Below are 21,002 nucleotides of genomic sequence, written 5' to 3' on the forward strand. Positions count from 1 at the left end.
CCTCCATCTCATGATGCCTCTCCATCTCAAAATCCAAGTCTACCCTCCACTCCCTCCCATAATTCCATTCCATCTCAAGATCCAATCATCCCTCCTACTCCACCACATGATCCCATAACAAGTCAAGATCAAAGTATTTTTCCATCTCCATGTCATGATAAAAATCCACCTCATGCTCCTAATATTCCTCCTAATCCCACACATGATCCTAATCCTCCACATGATCCTATTCCCCGACAAGATCCCATCACCCCTATCTAAGCCATCCATAAATCCCATATTTATCAACTTGGCTCTTCCACCTTTATTCAATCTAGTTTCCTCCAAGAGCTCATAATTCCTTCCACCTCCCATCCCCCTCAAAATGGACTCGCATCTCATTTCAAAAATAATAAGTATCCCATTGGAAAAAGAAATTTTCAAAAAATGAATTATCAAGGCAAAGGGTTAGGCCTCCATGAACAAGGCATATTGGAACCCCTTCAAGTTAAAGAAAATGATGGTTCATATGGCCTTGGCTACAAAGCTCATTCTCAAGATGTTGGTGTATCTTCCATCCCTCCCAAATCCAAAATCCCTTCTTATAAATCAAAATCACACCACTCCCCATCTTCCAAATCCATTTTGGGCCCTTACATCCAAAAGTCCATTCGTTCATCATCCAAATCCATTTTGGGTCCTTTTGTTACAAAGATACACCTCAAATGATCCCTAAGAAAGATCAACAAAGGTACACATCCTTGAATCCCTTCCCATACTCTCCTTCCACCATCCCATCCATAACATCTCTAAGTCATCCAAACTCATGCACCCATACCATTGCTATTGGAAGAAAAATCTAAAATGCATAAAGATAGAAATCCATAAAAATCTAAGGATCAACATGTCACCTCAAAAATACATGCTCAAGAAAAGAAAAATATGATCCAAGAGAAATAAAAATACAAAAGGCCACAAAGCCCCAAAAAGAAAAGATCAAAAACTATGGATTCCCAAGATACTCATAGAAGAAATCCACCTCAAAGTAAAACCCAAATTGGCATCTGAACTTGATAATCCAAAATCTCACTCCACTCATAAGTTCTCCAATCATCCATCTAACAATCCTCCATCTTCAAAATCCATTTTGGGTCTTAGGTCCCGAAATCCACCATCCCAAGTCCATCATCCCCTTCATCTATTTTGGGTCATCATGTCCCAAAATCCATAATTTATCCTCCATCTAATTTAAAACCCTCTCCTCCACAATTCCACCACCCTTCAAGATGTGTGCCAATTTTTATCTTCCCAACACCCCCATCCATTTATTGACAAGTCTTTCACAACTCCATCCATTATCCCACATCCATTTTTTATAATCCCATTCCTTAAATCCAATCCATTGCATAAATCATTATCCTCTTCCATCACCCCATCTATTTCTATCAACATATATGAGAATACCTCCAATTATCTTGGTTCAATATAACACATCTTCAAGGGATATGATCAATGGAACTAGACACTTGAGTCCTCCCTCTATATCCTTTTCATGCATCCACTTATCCTCATCCTTATCCATCCAAACTATTCCAAAAAATTCAAAAAAAAAGGAAAGAAAAAAGAAAAAAAGTAAAAAAAATCATCTAATGGTGAAAACCACTTCTTGTGGCGCCTTGGGTAAGTACCATGATGTCAAAAAATTGGTAGACAAGTATCATATGTAATCCCCCATCCTCTTTCATTCTACACTTGGAGGCAAGATCCATCCATGCTACCTTACAATCCACATACTCTTTTATCCTCCATCTCCTATTCATAATCCTATCCAAATCCATCCCCTTTCCTATATTTGATCTTGAATATCCCCTCCGTATTTCCATATCACATTCCCTATCCTATACATATCCTCCATCTCATATTACTCATCCCTTATGTTATCCAAACCTGTCCTCCATTCCTACCTACGATCTTGATTAATCTAGAGGCAAAATAATATCCAAGCATGCTTTCGAAAACACAAGCTTTCATTCCTCCACCACCCATATCCCTTATATGCTATCCTTTGATCTCATACATCTTTATCCACCATTATTAATTGCACTACCTTTAGTGGGGCACTTCACTCCTTTTCTACATAGTCCTTGGATATCCATTCTCCTATCCTTCATTTTTTCATCCTTCATATCCTATCAATATTCATCTCCTTAATTCATCCCTCTCATATCCAAGAAATCTCTCCATCCATTCAATCTTTATACCAAGCCTTGGTTCACCCTTGTCATTGGTCCCCATACATTTATCCTATATTCACCATTCAATCCCATCATATCCAATCATGCTCCCCATCCTCTCCAATCCTATTCAATCATTAATCCCCTCCCATCTTATCCAATCCATTCATGATTCCCATCACACTAATCTTTTCCCATCTATCTAAGCTTATATTGACTTGTGTGTTACACAAACACCCAACCATATTGTGCTAACACACAAGTCAATATAAGCTTAGATAGATGGAAGTCCTCCCATCTGCTAATCAAATCTCAGTGGAAGTCCTCCCATCTGCAGACCCCAAACAACCAACTTGTCTTTTGTCATCCATAAATATATCCACATCCTGCCCATCGGGATGCATCCTTTCCATGTTTGGCAGTTTATCCAAATCCATCACATACCCATCGAGATGTATCCTTTCCATGTTTGGTAGTCTATCCTGATCCATGTCCTACTCTTGGCAAGAGACATCAGTTGGCCATGTACATTTTATTTGCATGATTGATATTTTTGCTTTGATTTTTATCTTGTGTCCCAAGACCATACCTATTCAAGGATGCCTCGATCATCCTATATCTTGGTATGCCCTAGTTAGTGTATATTGGGGCATCATTTTTGTGGTATGGCATGTTTGATGGTTTCTCTTGTATGACCCAATAGTCTCACACTTACATCATCATGATGTTTGTGAGTCTATGTGCATTGAGATACCTATTGTCTAAGAGTGTAGTCCACACCTTGGATATTCACAACATCCTATTTCCTATAATTTGTGGTGTAGACCATCCTTGGTAAAATCAAACTAGGTTTTCTCTCCACATCTACACAATAATAAATCCCATCCACTTCATTTCGTTCATTCATCTCATTTCATCTATTTATCTTGCAGACTCCAATTCATTCATTCCCCCTTCATCATCCTTATCCTTTTTACATCATATCATCCTTAATCCTCTAGTCCTCTAGTTCATTTTGAGAGAACACTCGTGTTCTCGAAACCCACATGTCCTCTCTAGGGAGCATACCACTACCTCCTCACCATCCTTCCTCATCTCACCTATGATTGGGGCAACATGCTACTAGTCCTTATCTCTTTTATCCACTATATTTTATTCTTCTTTGATATAACATCACTTCCTAATGCTATATCAAAGAGGGGCAAAATGTAGACATCTAAAATTAATTAAATTAATATTTAATTAATTTAAGCCTCCACATAATTAATTAATTTAATTATGTGAGTCCCTTTCTTCTTAAAATTCATTAAATTAAATTTTATTAATTTTATCACTATAGCCTTTCATAATTAATTTATCATAATTAATTATCTCCCTATTCTTCTAAAGTCACCTCAATCATTATTTATTATAAACCTCTACTAGTTAATTAGTTTTAATTAATTAACCTAACCATGTGATTCCTACAAATCACTCCCCCTAATCCTATCATCTAGCCTAATTAATCACCCTTTAATCATGCTTATCATTATCCCCCAATTTTATATTCCTCCACTCACTCTCTCTCCTCATGTCACATCCTCCTAACTTTCCTACTTGCATCCTAACCCTTCATTAATCCACCTAATCAATGCCCATAATCATTTGAACATTCCTAATCTCCAAGATTAGGAATAAATCAACAACATGCTATAAATGACTTTCCCATCTCATCCTCCAACCTTAAATGCTACCCACTTTGATCCTTTCAAGTAAATTCAAATTCTTTGAATCTCCCCATGCATCCTCTTCCAAAGGAATTTTTAATTCCTTTTCTCAATTAGTCTTCCCACACATCCTCTTATTTTAGAATCTTTAATTCCTCTACCCTTTCTCCAAGGAATTTTTAATTCCTTTTTCTCTTCCCAATGTACTTGAGATCTCTTCCCCATGTACCTTGAGGGGCATGGATACAAGAAATGCCTTTATGGCATATCTCTTTAATCCCACACCTTGTCCTCTCAATCCTCTCTCCCACTTTATTTCAATCCTAGCTCTTCATTTTGAATCAATCTTCACCCTCCATTTTGGCCTCCTCCAATCTATAAATTGGAGTCTTCTCTCCTCAAAAATCATCCACTTCCATCATATTCTTATGCTATCCATTGCAACCCTTAATCCACTATTCATACATTCTTATGTTGTCTATTTGAGATCCAAAATAATCCATGGCACCCTCATAATGCCAAATTAATATCCTATCTAAGATATATCTATCTATCACTCAATCATCCAATGCAATCCAATATTTTTGTGTAGTGGAGAGCAATCCACAGTCCCTCATTCAAGGAGAAAATCAAGTGGAGCAACAAGGGTGCCTCTACTTCATCAAGCTCAATTGGAGGAAGAAGTGAAGAACTAAGGTATAATGGTTTATTTGTGCATTTTAATTCTTTATTTATGTTTTATTTGATTTGTGCACTAACCATTAGGTCTTTAAGATTTCCCCTCTTCATATTAATATGAAATTTATGTGAAATTATGCTTTTACTTTTGTTTTTTATCATTATTGAGCATGTTATTATTCCAAATGAATATATGTAGACCAAGGTATGGAAAAACCATGGTGATTTTGGTATCCTCTGCATGGACTAAACAAGGACTGTTCTCCTTCATTTGAGACATAGTCACACCTTGTTGGAATATGTGTAGCATTAGATATCCTCAAGTGGTATAGGAAGTTGACATAAGATAAATCAAGAAAAAGAAGACTCGTTGACCAAACAAATCAAAAAACATTTAGATCTTCTTTACAAAAGATAAGTACTTAAAATAGGATGATGTTGGATAATATTCCTATTGTGTAATAGATATATCTAGCAAGTCATGATATTGTGATAATTATGCATAAAGCTATTTCAAGCAGTCGATCAATTGATGTGGTAGGAAAGTTTTGTAATCATTCTTTGTAATTTGAAATTTTGTTTAAAGCTTAGTGTTTTTGATGCAATTCTTAGTCTATTCTCATTGAAGTATCAATGTCTAAGAAAAAGATATTTTCATTGAAGGTATAATGATAATTTATTTTATTATGGTAGGTCGATGCTTTTATAGTGGGTGGTGTGTCAATGAAAAGTGAAATGTTTGAACCTCTAATATTATGTGAAAAAATCCAATCCAAAATATTAGGTTGAGGAAATGCCTCCAATTAGGTATATTACTTATTTATTATGGGATGAGTGTGTTGGAATTTGCATGAAGATTGCACTAATGATATGTTATGTTGTCATAAATGTCAATTGAACCAGTAATGATATTGTTGATATTTTTGATATTGTCTTATAACCGGTAGGAAGAGATTTGTGAAGGTTATTGTAAACCGGTATGTAAGTTTGTGAGTTGAACTGGTAATCAGAATAAAATGTTAAACCCTTTCTATGTTATGTAACCGGTAAACCCTACCAGTTGTTTTTGTTAAACCTTGACTGATTAAGGTTGTTGAATTGGTTATGTTGGTTTATGATCTGATGTTGAGCGGTAATGATGGTGACACATAAGGTCATTGTATGAAGACAAGTTCAAATTTTTTTGGCATGATTGTTTGTCTAGGGAATGAGAAAAGTGTATTACATCTAATGCAAAGTGTGTGATGAGTTACTAAGCTCGATGAAGTAGTAATCAAGGAGCGGTTGAGGTTTTCTTGATTGATGTGTAGAGATTGCTATGAAATCCAATGGTCATTCTTGTACCAACTTGTTTGTAATCTCGATGAGAGGATTAGATTTTTGTTGTGTTATCAACCTAATTGATTTGTATTTAAGGTTGATGAAGTTGTTTTTTTGGTTGTTGGCAAGAGTTGGCAAAAATCAGTTGAGTGTGTGGTTGTTGAACCGAAGAATGAGTCTATAGTTTAAGTAAAGGTAGATAGAAGCTTCAATGGATCTAATCAAGCAAATGTAGTGTCATTCAGATAGATCAAGAAACTCCTGTTGTTTTCTAATAATTACAGCAGAATTGAAATCCCCTAACTGGGTAAGCTCTAACAAGCTTGGTTACTTATTAAATCCTCTAACAAGGTGGTCCATTAGATTGGATTTTCAAATCCTCTATTGAGGTTACTCCTTACAGGCTATTTTCTTCTAACAAGGCATTTGTAGTCAATCCCTTACTCAGTTCCTAACAGGATTAGTTCTTAACAAGACTTTTGTAAAAGCTTTAACAGGCTTGGCTCCTAATAGGGCGAACTTCAGAAGAGTTCAGATATTATCTTGTGAGTCTCATCTCACCATGGTTTTTACCTATTTGGGTTTTCCACATATAAATACTTGTGTCATGTGGTGAATGTTTTTATGGTTATGATCTTATGATTGATTTGATTAACTACTTAACTATTTATGATAAGTCATGATAACCGAAAGCATTGAGAAATGAAGCATTGGCATATGATAAAGCATTTGGATGTTTACAAGTTAAATGTTTTTTTACTGTTAAGTTGTTGTAACAGTCAACCGGTATTCTTATGAGTATTGATCTTGACAGTGGTATTTCATTGATAAGTTTACTTTAAATGTTTGAGTTTAAGTTTGGGAAGTTTGTATCAGTTTTTCTATTTACTGATTCACCCCCCCCTCTCAGTAATATACCAGATACTTATTATTTCATCATACCATCAGAGTGGGATGGACTAGGATTAGGTTTATTATGGCATAGATGGATTTGCATTTCTAGGGCATGGGATGGAATGGATGATGTTAAATATTGATAACTATTAGGCCATGATAAGTGTGAATATGTTTTATTATGGATGGATAGATTTTATTATATATGGAGATGGATGAATAAATAGAATATTAGAGATGATTCCTTTAAGTAGGTTTACACAATGGTACTTATCCAAGACATCGCTAAAGTAGTTTTCACCATTAGATTATTTTTCTTTAATTTATCATTTTTCAAGTTAATTTTTTAATGTCACACAAGATGCTTGTTTGTTAGTTTTTCATCAAGATGACTACCCTAGGGTTCCATCAAAATGGTTTTCATCAAAGGGTGATTTTTTTGTTTACTATTTTTTTGTATTTTTGATATTTTTATTTTTTTGTATATTTTTTAGAATTCTATGAGGATCAATTTTAGAATTTGTGAAGGTGTATGTTGTTTATTGATTCACCAAATGGATCCCCTATAGGTGAAGTGATTTGGTAATCAATTGATCTATATGCTACTATAATAATAAAGGGACCCAAACAATTAGGCTCAAACTTCCTTGGGTTCTCTTTATCTTGTTGATTCTTTGGATTATCCTTTAGAACAAGGTCACCAATCTCAATTCTGTGAACTTTAACTCTCTTGTTATAGCTACTATGAAAATAATTTTTATAAGCTTGTAGATGCTTTAATGTATTTTGGTGTTTCTCATCTAACAACTCTAAGTCATGAAGCTTGAAAATTATGTATTATTAATCATCGATGAAACAAGCTTCAGATCTAAAGACTAAAGAATATGGGGTAATCCTTGTAGGTGTGAAAATACTAGTTTGGTATGCCTATAGGGTGGGTTTGAGTTGGATATGTCAATCACAATCAATTTCATTAATAAATATTATAATGATTTTCAATATGGTTTTATTAGATGCCACATATTGCTCATTAATATAATAAGTGGAAAATGTATGTTGCATGCGGAATTTATCAAAAAGTTCACAAACATACTAATTTTTGAAATGATGACCATTATCTATGACAATGTATAAGGGAACACCATACCAATAAATGATATAAATGAAAATGGATTTGGCTATTATTTTCCTAGTAATATAGGTAGGGGGAATGGCTTTGATCTAGTTCATGTATTACTCAATGGCCATAATAGTGAACTTGTGTCCATTGGATGAAGGTGAGTGTAGCATACCTATAAGGTCAAGTCCCAATTGACAAAATGGACATGTAATAATACTTGGTTGAAGCTCATGCTAGGACATGTATGAGATCTCCATGTAGCTGACATTGTCAATACTTCTTGGAAAAACCATATGAATCACATTCCATAGTGGAAAAATAGTAACTATTTCACATTAACTTAGGTAGGACCACTAGAATAAGAAATACATATACTTTTGTGGACCTCATGTAAGGAATTTTGAGCTTGTTTTGAGTCAATTCATATAAGAAGGGTACTATCAAGACTCCTTCAATAAAGGGTATCATTGATTGTTACATAGCAAGATGATTGACAGTTAAATATTTTATGTTTGGCATTTGATAGATTGAGTTGAAGGATAATATGATTAAGGTAATTATAGATGCATTTATAATAGGGTGGATTAGGACCAACAATTTTACATGAGTTCAATATTAAGAATACCGAATGTTGGTATAAAGAGTTGTTTTACTAATAACTCATAGTGTTATACATTATGCAACATGTCAAGAAGAGATCCAATAGTTTCCATGGCATTTGGTGCCTTGTTGTTCATTCTTAGGATCCACTCAAATGATATTGTTATGAAATGCTACTTGAAACTATCAACCATTTTCTTTTACAACAAGTATTTTTTTCTTTTATGATATATTCATCATTGACTTGTCTTTTAACCAACTAAGTCACCATAGACATGAAGTTCCTTGATCTTCCATTTACATCCATTTGGAGTACAATTATTAGAGCTTCATACTCAATAATGTTATTTAGAGGAAACACCCAGATACGGTTTGGTGCTTTCTTCATACTCAATAATGTTATTTTTGTAAGGAAATGCTAAGTGATATGATGACTTAGGGTTGCATTATCCTTGTGAGGTAATAAATAATGCTCCTACTCTAGATAATTGATGGGTTTGATGAAATTGGCATCTAGCAAGTTATAAAGCTCTACTTTAATTAGGAGTTCAATCTGAAAGTGCATTTTCCATGATATTTTCTTGAGAGGTTTAACACTTAGAGATATTGTCAAGTGATGTAATACCAGTTTAAGATCAAGTCCAAGAATATCAACATATGACCACGAAAATTTGATTTCTCTATTGGAAACACTTGATGAAATCCTCTTTCTTTTTCTCTGACAATAAAGTTGCAAAGTAGATGACTCTAGGACTCTTTGATGTGTCAATATCGATTTCTTCAGATTTATCTATAATAAATGGTGGTTTCTTCTAATTAGTGGGGAGAGTGTCAAGCTTTCCATCCTTGGGCATCTTAGAAAGGTTTTCACCCTTGGATATGTCCTTTATTTTTACTTTTTTCTTATTTTGAAAGTGACTTTTGGTTTTCACTATGAGACCTCATTGATTTTGACATTTTTTGTGACTAGAAGGATTGGCACACTCACCAAAGTATGTTGCACTATAGAGGTCTATAGTAAAACCAACTTTATAATCATATAATGGAATACCCTCTCAAAGTTCCACGAACTCAGTTATAGCTTCATCATTATTTTAATAAAGGTAAACTTGTTGGTCCTTGTTGATCCCAATTGATGAGTTGTAGATCTAGATTAATGGAAGGGTATCATTGGATTGTGTGAAGGTTATAGATTCAAAAGTAAATTTTTATATGGTAGAATCTTCAAAAAAAATATTGATATGTGTGAACAAGTCCTCATAAGTATCCTCATTATCTTCCTCAATAAGGGTTGGATTAGGGCTAGAGAACATAGGTTTGAAGGAGTCATATCCAAGCCCTTTATACTTAGGATTGTCAATAGGTTGTGTACGTTCTTTTTTGCCTTATTTTTGGACACCAAGGCTACTCTGACACTCATATCCTATCTTTTCCATGATTGAGAATCTTGTACCATATTTACCAACAAGAAACTTGACAATTCCTCATATTTGTATAACCACTTGGGTATCTCTTCTTCTATTATTTATTTATTAAGTCACCCTACTTTGTGAAAGTAGTGAGCATATACTAAATGACAATATTTGATTCTTACTAGATTGGATGAATTTTACCATGTGATGTGGGTGATGATGGTAGCTTATGAATGCAAAAGTTTTATTTGATTTCATACTCGCCACAACCTTAGTCTTGTACTTGGACCTTGATATTTGAAATGGAAGTGGATGAGGTAGATGATTTAGTTAATGAATTTGTGATGCAGGAGCATCCTCGGCTCACAACAATCTTGCATCAACCAAAAACATTTTCCTTTCTATTTTGTTTACAGTTTCAGTTTTCCTTTCTGTGTGTCCCGGTTTTTGGCTCACTGGATCCTAGGGAGTTGTATTCTACTTGAAAACTTGATCATATTTCTTTCTTTCAGACCACATCTCATTTGGATCACTTTTCGACAAGATATCGCTATGGGTTGTCATGGCATTTTCTTGTTACTGGTTGTTCCTTTGTTACCGATTACCTGAGACCTATTTTGGTGATCTACTGGAACCTATTCTAAAGCTTGTGGAGCCTTGAGAATTGATCTCAATGTTTCTTGGCATGTGGCCGACCTTCTTCATTTCATCCTTTGGATTTTCTGGAGGAATCTCTTGGCGTAGGCCTACCTTGGTCATTTTGCATGTTAGGTCTTGTTCTTCGGGTTTTTATCCCTTTTGGGTGGACTGGATCCTTTGGATTGATATATATATATTTGTAATCAAGCTTTAGAGTGTAATAAATTAGAATGAATTAGGGTATCAAATAGATAGACTGTTCCTAGAAGATATATCTTTTGATTCAAGGTCCCGATTGTGACCTATTCTACCAGGCCTATGTGTTGGTATGTTGTAACCCGATTGTTACTAGTTGGATGTAATCAATTTTTAGGCAATAAAACTATCTGTTCTACACTGCCTCCATCATATATACGTGTTTCCATTGGGTTTACTCTTGCTGACAAGTCTAGATTGATCTGCTTGAGGTCCCTCTTCACCGGTGACTACTTCAAGGATGCATGAGCATCCCCAATTCACAGCAATATTGCATCAACCAAAAACATTTTCCTTTCTGTGTGTCTTGATTTTTTGCTCACTAAATCCTATGGATTTGGATTCTACTTGAAGACTTGATCATATTTCTTTCTTTCAGACCGCATCTCATTTGGATCACTTTTCGGCAACATATCACTACCAGTTGTCATGACAATTTCTTGTTACTGGTTGTTCCTTTGTTACTGGTTGCCTGAGACCTATTCTAGTGATCTATCGAAACCCATTCTGAAGCTTGCGGATCCTTGAGCATTGATCTCTATGTTTCTTGGAGTGTGGCCGACCTTCTTCATTTCATCCTTTGGATTTTCCTAAAGAATCTCTTTGTGGAGGTCGACCTTGTTCATTTTTCATGTTTGGTCTTGTTCTTCAGGATTTGATCCCTTTTGGGCCGACTGGATCCTTTGGATTGATATATATAATTGTAATCATGCTTTAGGATGTAATCAATTAGAATGAATCGAGGTATCAGATAGATAGATTGTCCCTAGCAGATAGATATTTCGATTCAAGGTCCTGGTTGTGACCTATTCTACTAGGCCTGAGTGCCGGTATGTTGTAACCTAGTTGTTACTGGTTGGATGTAATCAAATTTCATGCAATAAAACTCTATTCTGCATTGCCTTTATCATATCTGTGTGTTTCTGTTGTGTTTACTCTTGCTGACCGGTCCAGACTGATCTCCTTGAAGTCCTTCCTCACTGGTGACAACTTCAAGTGGTATCAGAGAAAAGTTTCATTCCAAAGCTTGCGTGTCTTGAATTTTGTTGTAGGGTGGCAGATTGTGGATTCGACCTGCAATTATAGAGGACTAGTGTGAATTGATGGTGCAAAGAGGAAATAGGAATGGTGGAGCACATGGGAATGCAAAACTTGATGTGATGGATATGTTGCAAGGAATAGTAGCCTAGTTAGAAGCCATGGAGACAACCCAAAGAAGAGGCTAACATATTGAAGATGTAAGTGAAGATGAAGGAGAAGAAGCCTCGATAGAACAAGTGAACCTACTGACGGTTGATCCAGATAAAAAAAAGGTTTTTAAGGGTTTTGAGCAAGGCAAACACTAAACCTCATTTCACCCCACCAAAATATGATGGGAAGTTAGATTTAGATGAATTGATGGGTTGGATCTCAGAGATGGAGAAGTATTTTGATTTTGAAAACACTGTAGAAGAGAGGAAGGTGAAATATTCCTGTACCTAGATGAAAGGTCATGCATCTCTTTGGTGGGATAATTTCAAAGTTGATAGACAAAGAAGAGGTATAGAAAAGATTAAGACATGGGATCAGATGATTGCTAAGTTGAAATCAAAGTTTATCCCAACTAATTATCAAGTGGATTTGTTTTGGAAGTTGCAGAATCTGAGACAAAAGGAATCTAGTGTGAAGGAGTACATCGAAGCATTTTACAAGTTGAACATCAGATCTAGACATGTTGATGATGACGTTGAACAAATTACAAGATATTTGAATAGATTGTGGATGTCTGTAAAAGATGAACTCAGTATGATCAAATTGGAGAGTGTTGAAGCGGCTTACCAGTATGCACTAAAGGCTAAAGATAAATTGAATAAAAGACATGACCAGAGACAGAGAAGTAGAGGTGGAAGGTTTACCAAAGGAATATTTCAAGGAGGAAGAGGAACCAATACAAATCAGAACAAGAATAAGGAAGTGAGAAAAGAAGGTAATTCATACCAGAAGGATGATAGAAATTTCTACCAGAGGAGAGAACTGGATGGTTATCGAAATGAGAACTTTGGAAGACAAGACAAGAGGAGATTTAGAGGAACTTGCTTTAAGTGTGGAGGAGAAGGACATTGTGCATTCAAATGTAAGAAGATAGAGGCTACTAGATGAACAATAGTGGTGGAAGAAAACCCCACTGGATCAGACAATAAATCAGAAGATGGAGAACCGTTGATGATGAGGAGAGCTTTGTGTCATACCAGAGGAGATGAAGAACCCTTGCAGAGGAATAATTTATTCAAGACCAGATCTAAGGTATCCGGTAAGTGTTGTAAAGTTATTATTGATAGTGGTAGTTTAGATAATCTTGTTTCAGAAGAGATGGTGAATAAGTTGAAATTGGAGAGATTGAAACACCCTAAGCCTTATCAGATAGCATGGATTCAGGATGAACATAAGTTGTTAATAAGTGAACAGTGTTTGGTAAAATTGGGAATTATCATGATGAAGTTTTGTGTGATATTATGCCTATGGATATTTGTCATCTTTTGTTGGGAAGACCTTGGCAGTCTGATAGACAAACAATACATGATGGGAGGAAGAATACATACACTATTGTGGCCAATGGGATAAAGCAAACCTTGTTACCTTTGGAGGAACCTTTGAAGAATGAAGTCTGTACAAATGCCAGAATCCGTTTAGTAGATGGAAGTAAATTTGTGGATGCACTGAGACATGAGAATGTGTGTTTTACCTTAATTCATAAGAAGACTGAGAGACCATAACCAGAAGGAGAGCACCCAAAAGAGATAAGAGATTTCTTGACAGAATATGAGGACATCATTTCAAATAATGTACTTGATGGATTGCCACCTTTTAGAAGTATTAGTCATTGCATGTACTTGTTTACCAGAGCTAGTTTGCCTAACAAAGTTGCACACTAGTTAACACCAATAGAGAATGAAGAACTAAATAGACAAGTGGAGGAGTTGTTGAAGAAAATTTTGATCAGGGAGAGTTTGAGCCCTTGTGCAATACCAACAGTATTAGCACCCAAGAAGAATGGAAAATGGAGGATGTGTACCGATTCAAGAGTAATAAAAAAGATCACAGTGAAATATCAGTTTCTTTTGCTTAGGATGGATGGCATAATGGATTGTTTGAGTGGAGCAAAATAATTTACAAAGATAGATTTGAAGAGTGGATATCATCAGAACAGGATCAAAGAAGGTGATGAGTGGAAGACAACATTTAAGACAAATGAAGGACTATATGAATGGTTGGTGATGCCTTTTGGATTGACTAATGCACCGAGTGCTTTCATGAGGCTGATGAATAAGGTATTGAAGAAATTCTTGGGTAAGTTTGTTATTGTGTATTTGGATGATATTCTGATTTTTAGTAAAATAAAAGAGAAGCATTTGTTGTAGTTAAGACACATTTTATAGAGGTTGAGAGAAGAAAAGTTGTTGATCAATATCAAGAAGTGTACTTTCATGAAGGATGAGTTAGTCTATTTAGGATTTGTGATATCTAAGGATGGTTTGAAGATGGACCCTGAGAAAGTGAAATCTATTGTTGAGTGGCCTACACCAGAAAGCATTGGAGAGGTAAAATCATTTCTTGGATTGGCTAGTTTTTACTAGAAGTTTATCAGAAATTTCAGTTCAGTTTGTAATCCTATGACTAAGACCATGAGAGGAGATTAGAAGGAATTCAAGTGGACCACCAAATCAAGAAAAAGTTTTAAATTATTGAAGCAAAAAGTGATTGAGCAGCCCGTGTTAGCTTTACCAGATTTCAATAAGGTATTTCAAGTGGATTGTGATGCAAGTGGAACATTAATAGGAGCAGTTTTGAGTCAAGAAGGGAGAGCAGCAACCTATTTCAGTGAGAAATTGAATGATGTCTGGAAGAGCTATTTAGTGTATGATCATGAATTTTATGCCATAGTTCAAGCCCTGAAGAAATGGAGACACTGCTAGTTGTCTAAGGAGTTTTTGTTGTATACAGATCATCAAGCTTTGCAATATTTGAACAATCAGAGTAAGTTGACTCAGAGACATGTGAGATGGGTAGAATTCTTGTAGAGTTACACCTTTGTGTTGAAGCATAGAAGTGGGAAATCTAACAAAGTTATCGATGCATTGAGTAGGAGAAGGAATTTATTGACAGAGATGAGAGTGATAGTATTAGGTTTTGAAGATTTGAAGACCTTGTATGATGAAGACCTAGATTTTGTAGAACCTTAGAAAGCATGTCGAAAACTAGTTATGGTTGATAGGAGCAAATGATTGGATTATTTCATTTAGGATGGGATGTTATTCAAGGGAGTTCAATTGTGCATACCTAAGAGTTCCATGGGAGAGAACCTAATAAAAGAGAAACATAGTGGAGGTTTAGCTGGACATTTTGGCATTGACAAAATAGTTGCATTGGTGAGTGAGCTATACTTTTGGCCCTAGATTCATAAGGATGTTAAGAGATATGTGCAAAGTTGTAGAGTTTGTCAAGTTGCAAAAGGTAGTAGTCAGAATGTGGGGTTGTATAAACCTTTGACAATAGTAGTAAGATCTTGGGGGGATATAAGCATGGATTTTGTACTTGGATTGCCTAAGACATCGAGAGGGAATGATTCTATATTTGTGGTAGTGGATAGATTTTTGAAGATGGATCATTTCATACCTTGTAAGAAGACATCAGATGCATTACATGTAGCAGACCTATTTTTCAAGGAAGTGGTGAGATTGGATGGATTACCTAAGAGCATAGTTTCAAACAAAGACACTAAGTTTGTTGGCTATTTTTGGAGAATGCTTTGGAAGAAGATGAAGACAAATTTGAAGTTTAGTTCTAGTTTTCATGTTAACCAGAGTTTGGGAAACTTGTTGAGATGTTTAGTGGGAGATAAAACTAGAAGTTGGGATTTGATCCTTGCACAAGCAGAGTTTTCCTACAACAATTCAATGAATAGAAGTATCGGAAAAACACCTTTTGAGATTGTTACTGAAGTGCATCCTAGAGGAATATTAGAATTGAGAGACATTAGCAGTGAAAACCAAAAGAGTTTAGAAGCAAAATATTTTGTAGATCACATGGCAACATTGCATATTCAGGTTAAATAACATTTGGAAGACATGAACAACAAATATAAGGAGAAGGCAGATGAGAAGGGGAGACATAAGAAATTTGAAGTTGGTGATGAAGTGATGGTATATTTGAGAAAAGAGAGGTTCTCGGTTGGAACTTATAATAAGTTATAGATGAAGAAGTTTGGACCTTGTAAGATTTTGAGGAAGTTCAGTTCTGGAAATGCATATGAAGTGGAGCTACCAGATAATCTAAGTATTTCACCTATATTCAACATTGCAGATCTTCATAAGTACCATGAACCAGAATTCAATGAGGACAGTGTTGAAGACCTTGGGAAACAATTGCCTTGGAAGGAACTAGATCAGATTGAAAATATTTTGGATAGTAGGATTGGGTGTAGTACCTAGAACAATCAGTACAACAAATATCTTGTGAAGTGGAAGAGCATACTGGCTGAAGATTCATCTTGGATTTCTCAGGCAGAGGTAGATCACCTTGGTTTCCCACCCTAGGAATGTGAGAGGATCACTTTTTCACTAACCCCAGATGTCTGATGCAAGAGCATCCCTAGTTCACAACAATATTGCATCAACCAAAAATATTTTCCTTTCTATTGTGTTTGTAGTTTTAGTTTTCCTTTCTATGTGTCCTAGTTTTTGGCTCACCGAATCTTGTGGAGTTGGATTCTACTTGAATACTTGATCATCTTTCTTTCTTTTAGATCGCATCTCATTTGGATCACTTTTCGGCAAGATATCACTACTAGTTGTCATGACAATTTCTTGTTACCGGTTGCCTAAGACCTATTCTAGTGATCTATCGGAACCCATTCCGAAGCTTGCGAAGCCTTAAGTGTTGATCTCGATGTTTCTTGGTGTGTGACTGACATTGTTCATTTCATCCTTTGGATTTTCTGGAGGAATCTCTTAGCGGAGGCCGACCTTGTTCATTTTGCATGTTAGGTCTTACTCTTCAGGTTTTGATCCCTTTTGGGCCAACTGGATCCTTTGGATCAATATATATATTTGTAATCATGCTTTAGACTGTAATCAATTAGAATGAATCAGGGTATTAGATAGATAGACTATGCCTAGAAGATAGATCTTTCGATTCAAGGTCCTGGTTGTGACCTATTCTACCAAGCATGTGTGTCAATATGTTGTAACCTGGTTGTTACTAGTTGGATGTAATCAAATTTCATGCAATAAAACTATTTGTTCAGCATTGCCTCCATCATATCTGTGTGTTTTCGTTGTGTTTACTCTTGCTGATTGGCCTACATTGATCTCCTTGAGGTCCCTCCTCACCAGTGACTGCTTCAATTTGGGTATATGTAGTATGGAGTGGATGAAAAAGATGAAGCTTCACCATCAATGGGAACTTTGCGTTCGACTTCCTTATAAATTGTTATAATATTGAAAGGGGATAGGATCACCTATTATAGTTATCTCAATTATTTTTCAAGGAAAACAAGAACTGATGGAAGGTGGATTAAAAATATTACATGTCATGTATCTATGATCAATTAGGAGAAGATTGTATGGAAGATTAAGGTCTAATACTTGAAACATTGTATTTTTATTGTTGGACCAACTTTGATAAGAAGCATGGCCACCTTTAGAAGGATATTTTGCATCATCATAAGTTTTAATGATAATATTATTTATTGAGCCAATGACTCTCTTAGAGTATCCTAATGTTTTGACCAATTTTGAGGTACATGTATTCAAGGTTGATCTTTCATATATCAATACTCATCAAATCTTTTATTTATGTACATAGAATTTCGGGTGGAGAGCATAATTGTGGATGGGTTTATGAGATGGGACATCTTTATCAATGAATGTAATATAGTGTATTAATGTGATATTTACTACCATGGCCTAAAATTAATAAATATTTAGGTCAATGGGTACAAAAAATCCCCAAATATCCTTATCTAGGATTGCCTTATGTGTAGGGTGTTGGCATTCTAACAAACAATGAGAGATTGTTGGCATTTCAATTAGGATATTGAGAAGGTTGTTGATGATTATGGATATAACTGCTAAAGGATGTTTACTGTCTTAATACTATTATTTTGTCATTGATGTCAAGAAATTGATTTTCTAATTCAGTATGATGTTGCCATATCTTAAGAAGTATGATTTGGTGAGTATAAAGATGTCAGTAAAAGACATAGAAAGAATGTGATGAATAAGGGGAGGAATAAGTTATTCAATGGGCAACTATTACCGAGTTAGACAATGATGAGATCATGATGTTTAGATTATTTTGATATCCTACATATGTTGTTGATTATAAGGTTAATACTATACTATGTTCCTGAGCAAAGAACCTAATCAGTAAACCCTAAGGTTATCGCTATCGGTTAATGAAGGTGGAATGTCTATCGAGTGAAGTTTAGTATTTACCGAGTTGCAACCAAGTAATAATAGAATGCATTGAATGAATAAAAGCATTATTTGATGAAGGAAGATAATGAGCTGGTTATGATTAAATAATTGGTATGTCATGCATGAAGTTTGTTAAAGAATTTATGGCGAAGGAAAATCGGTAGGAAGATATATAGCTTAGATTGAACCGCAATACCCTAGCACAAGTTCCAAGAAATGTATGCAAGTTCCAAGGCGGAGTAAAACATTTTCAGATCAAAGGATATATTGAACCTGGTCAAGTTTGAAGATCTGATGGCTATGATTGATCATGGGATATGTGATCAAGGAGATTAAGCAGTTGGCAAATTGTTTATAAATAAGGAACTGTTGATAAACAATGTATGCGGGAAAGTGTAAGCACAAGGATGCTACATAGTGATTACTGAGTACAGAAGCTTGAAGACCTATTTTGAATAATAGAGTATAGAGCCTAGAAGATGGACAAGATAAGTCCTATGACTAGATTGTATTGAGCAAATAAGAATATGCTTTAGCATTTTTAGATGTGAAGTTGCAGATAGTTTTTTATTACTGTTATTTTGTAAAGTGACAGAAAATATCTTAACTGAGTGGACTTAACAGTCTTATTTGTAAAACCCTCTGGCAAGGTGACATTCTGATTGAGTGTTTGAAATCCTTTAACAAGGTCACTTCTAACAAGGTGAAGATCCTAATAGATCTGAGGGAAATCCCTTAACTAGGTCACATCTAGCAATGTGTTTGTAATCTTTAACAGGATTTGCTTTTAACCGAGCATACTCTAGAAGAGTATATTTCTTAGTGGGTCTGAAATCCCACAGTGGTTTTTCCCTATTTGGGTTTCCAAGTTAAATCTAGTGTTATGAGTGTTATGATGTTTATATGCTTATGAGTTTGCATGTTTAGCAGTTTTGGTTATATTACTAAAGTATATGTTACTGAGGTTGAATCTGTTGTTTTTATGGAATATTAAGTTTGTATGATTCACCCCCCCCCCTCTCATCTTATTAGCTTGGCATCTGTACTAAAAATTAAGTATCAGAAGTATCAATTGGTATCAGAGCTTTGGACTCTGGAAGAAAAGTTTAAAGTTACTTGAGGCAAAGATCCAAAGATGTACGAGAGGGATGCACGGAACCTGAACAAAGAAAGTTTCTCTACATGGTAGAAAAGGATGAAGCTGCACCTATCAGGAGTTGGAGAATATGTTGTATATTATTTGGAGAATGGTTTCATTACACTGAGTACCTATCCATTGACAATGGAAGAGATAAAGGCAAAGCAAGAACATATCCAAGCAATGATTGAAATAACATCTACATTAACTAACTCAGAGTTTAATGATCTAGAAGGCTGCAATGATGCAAAGGCAATGTGGGACAAGCTCATATCTGTGTATGGTGGAGATGAACATATTCAAAGAGAAAAAGTGGATAGTCTAAGAGGGAAACTTGAATCTATGAGGATGAATGAAGGTGAGAACATAACCCAGTACAATACAAGACTAAAGGAGATTGTCAATCAAATCAAAGGAGCAGGTGGAACTATTGAAGAAAAGGATATAACAAGTAAGTTGTTAAGAACCCTTCTACCAGCTTATGAAATCCGAGTCTCTGCAATCAATGAATTGAGGTCTGTACCCAATATGCCAGTTTCTTTAGATGCTACTATTGGTAAGCTACATGCATTTGAGATAAGTAATTTTGATAACAGTGGGTCATCGGTAAATAAAGTTGAATCTACATGTATTTCTTTTCATATTGGTGAATCTGATGATTACAATGATAGAATGAGTAAGTACACTGAAGGGGATCACAGTGGAGCAAGTGAGAGATTTCACAAGTACATGGAAAAAGTACACAAACTGTATGAGGAAATCAGAAAGCAAGAAGAGTTTGAAGCACTATTAACCAGAAGGTTACCGAGAGGCAAAGGTAAGTATAAAGGAAAACTACCTTTGAAATGTTTCAATTGTGATAAGATAGGACATATGGCTTCTAACTATCCTGACAAATATTCTACTGAAAAGAGAGATTACCGAGATGATAGACAGAAAGATAATCATTATAGAGGACACTGAGACTTCAGAAGAAGAGATAGAAAGTCATGCTTAATAACTGATGAGGAATCCAATGATGATAAATTAGATGAAACTAATACAGAGGAAGTAGTTTATGTGGCTATCAAAGATGGATCAAATGAAGAAAGGTATGAAGAAAAAGCCCTAATATCTCATATAAATACTAATGATTCTTGGATCATAGATAGTGGATGCTCACATCACATGATAGGTGATAAACAAAATTTTGTTATATTAGAAGATTATGATGGAGGCTATGTAAGATTTGGTAATGATGCACCATGTCCGGTAAGAGGTAAAGGATCTATAACACTTCTTGAAAATACAAAATGCAATGATGTTTATTGGGTTGAAGGTTTGAAATACAATTTGTTGAGTGTAGCACAGCTAAACAACATAGGTTACCAAATAGAATTTTAGAAAGGAACTGTCAAAGTTCATGATAAGCATGGAAAGTTAGCTGCTACTAGGACACAAACAAAAGGTAACACATTTCACCTTGACTCAACTTGGAATAAGTGTCTATATGCAAAGATAGATGATACCTGGTTATGGCATAAAAGGTTTTGTCATGTAAATTTTGATAATCTGATCAAAATAAGCAAGA

Source organism: Cryptomeria japonica, chromosome 3, assembly GCF_030272615.1.
Source record: "Cryptomeria japonica chromosome 3, Sugi_1.0, whole genome shotgun sequence".
NCBI classification, from domain to species: domain Eukaryota; kingdom Viridiplantae; phylum Streptophyta; class Pinopsida; order Cupressales; family Cupressaceae; genus Cryptomeria; species Cryptomeria japonica.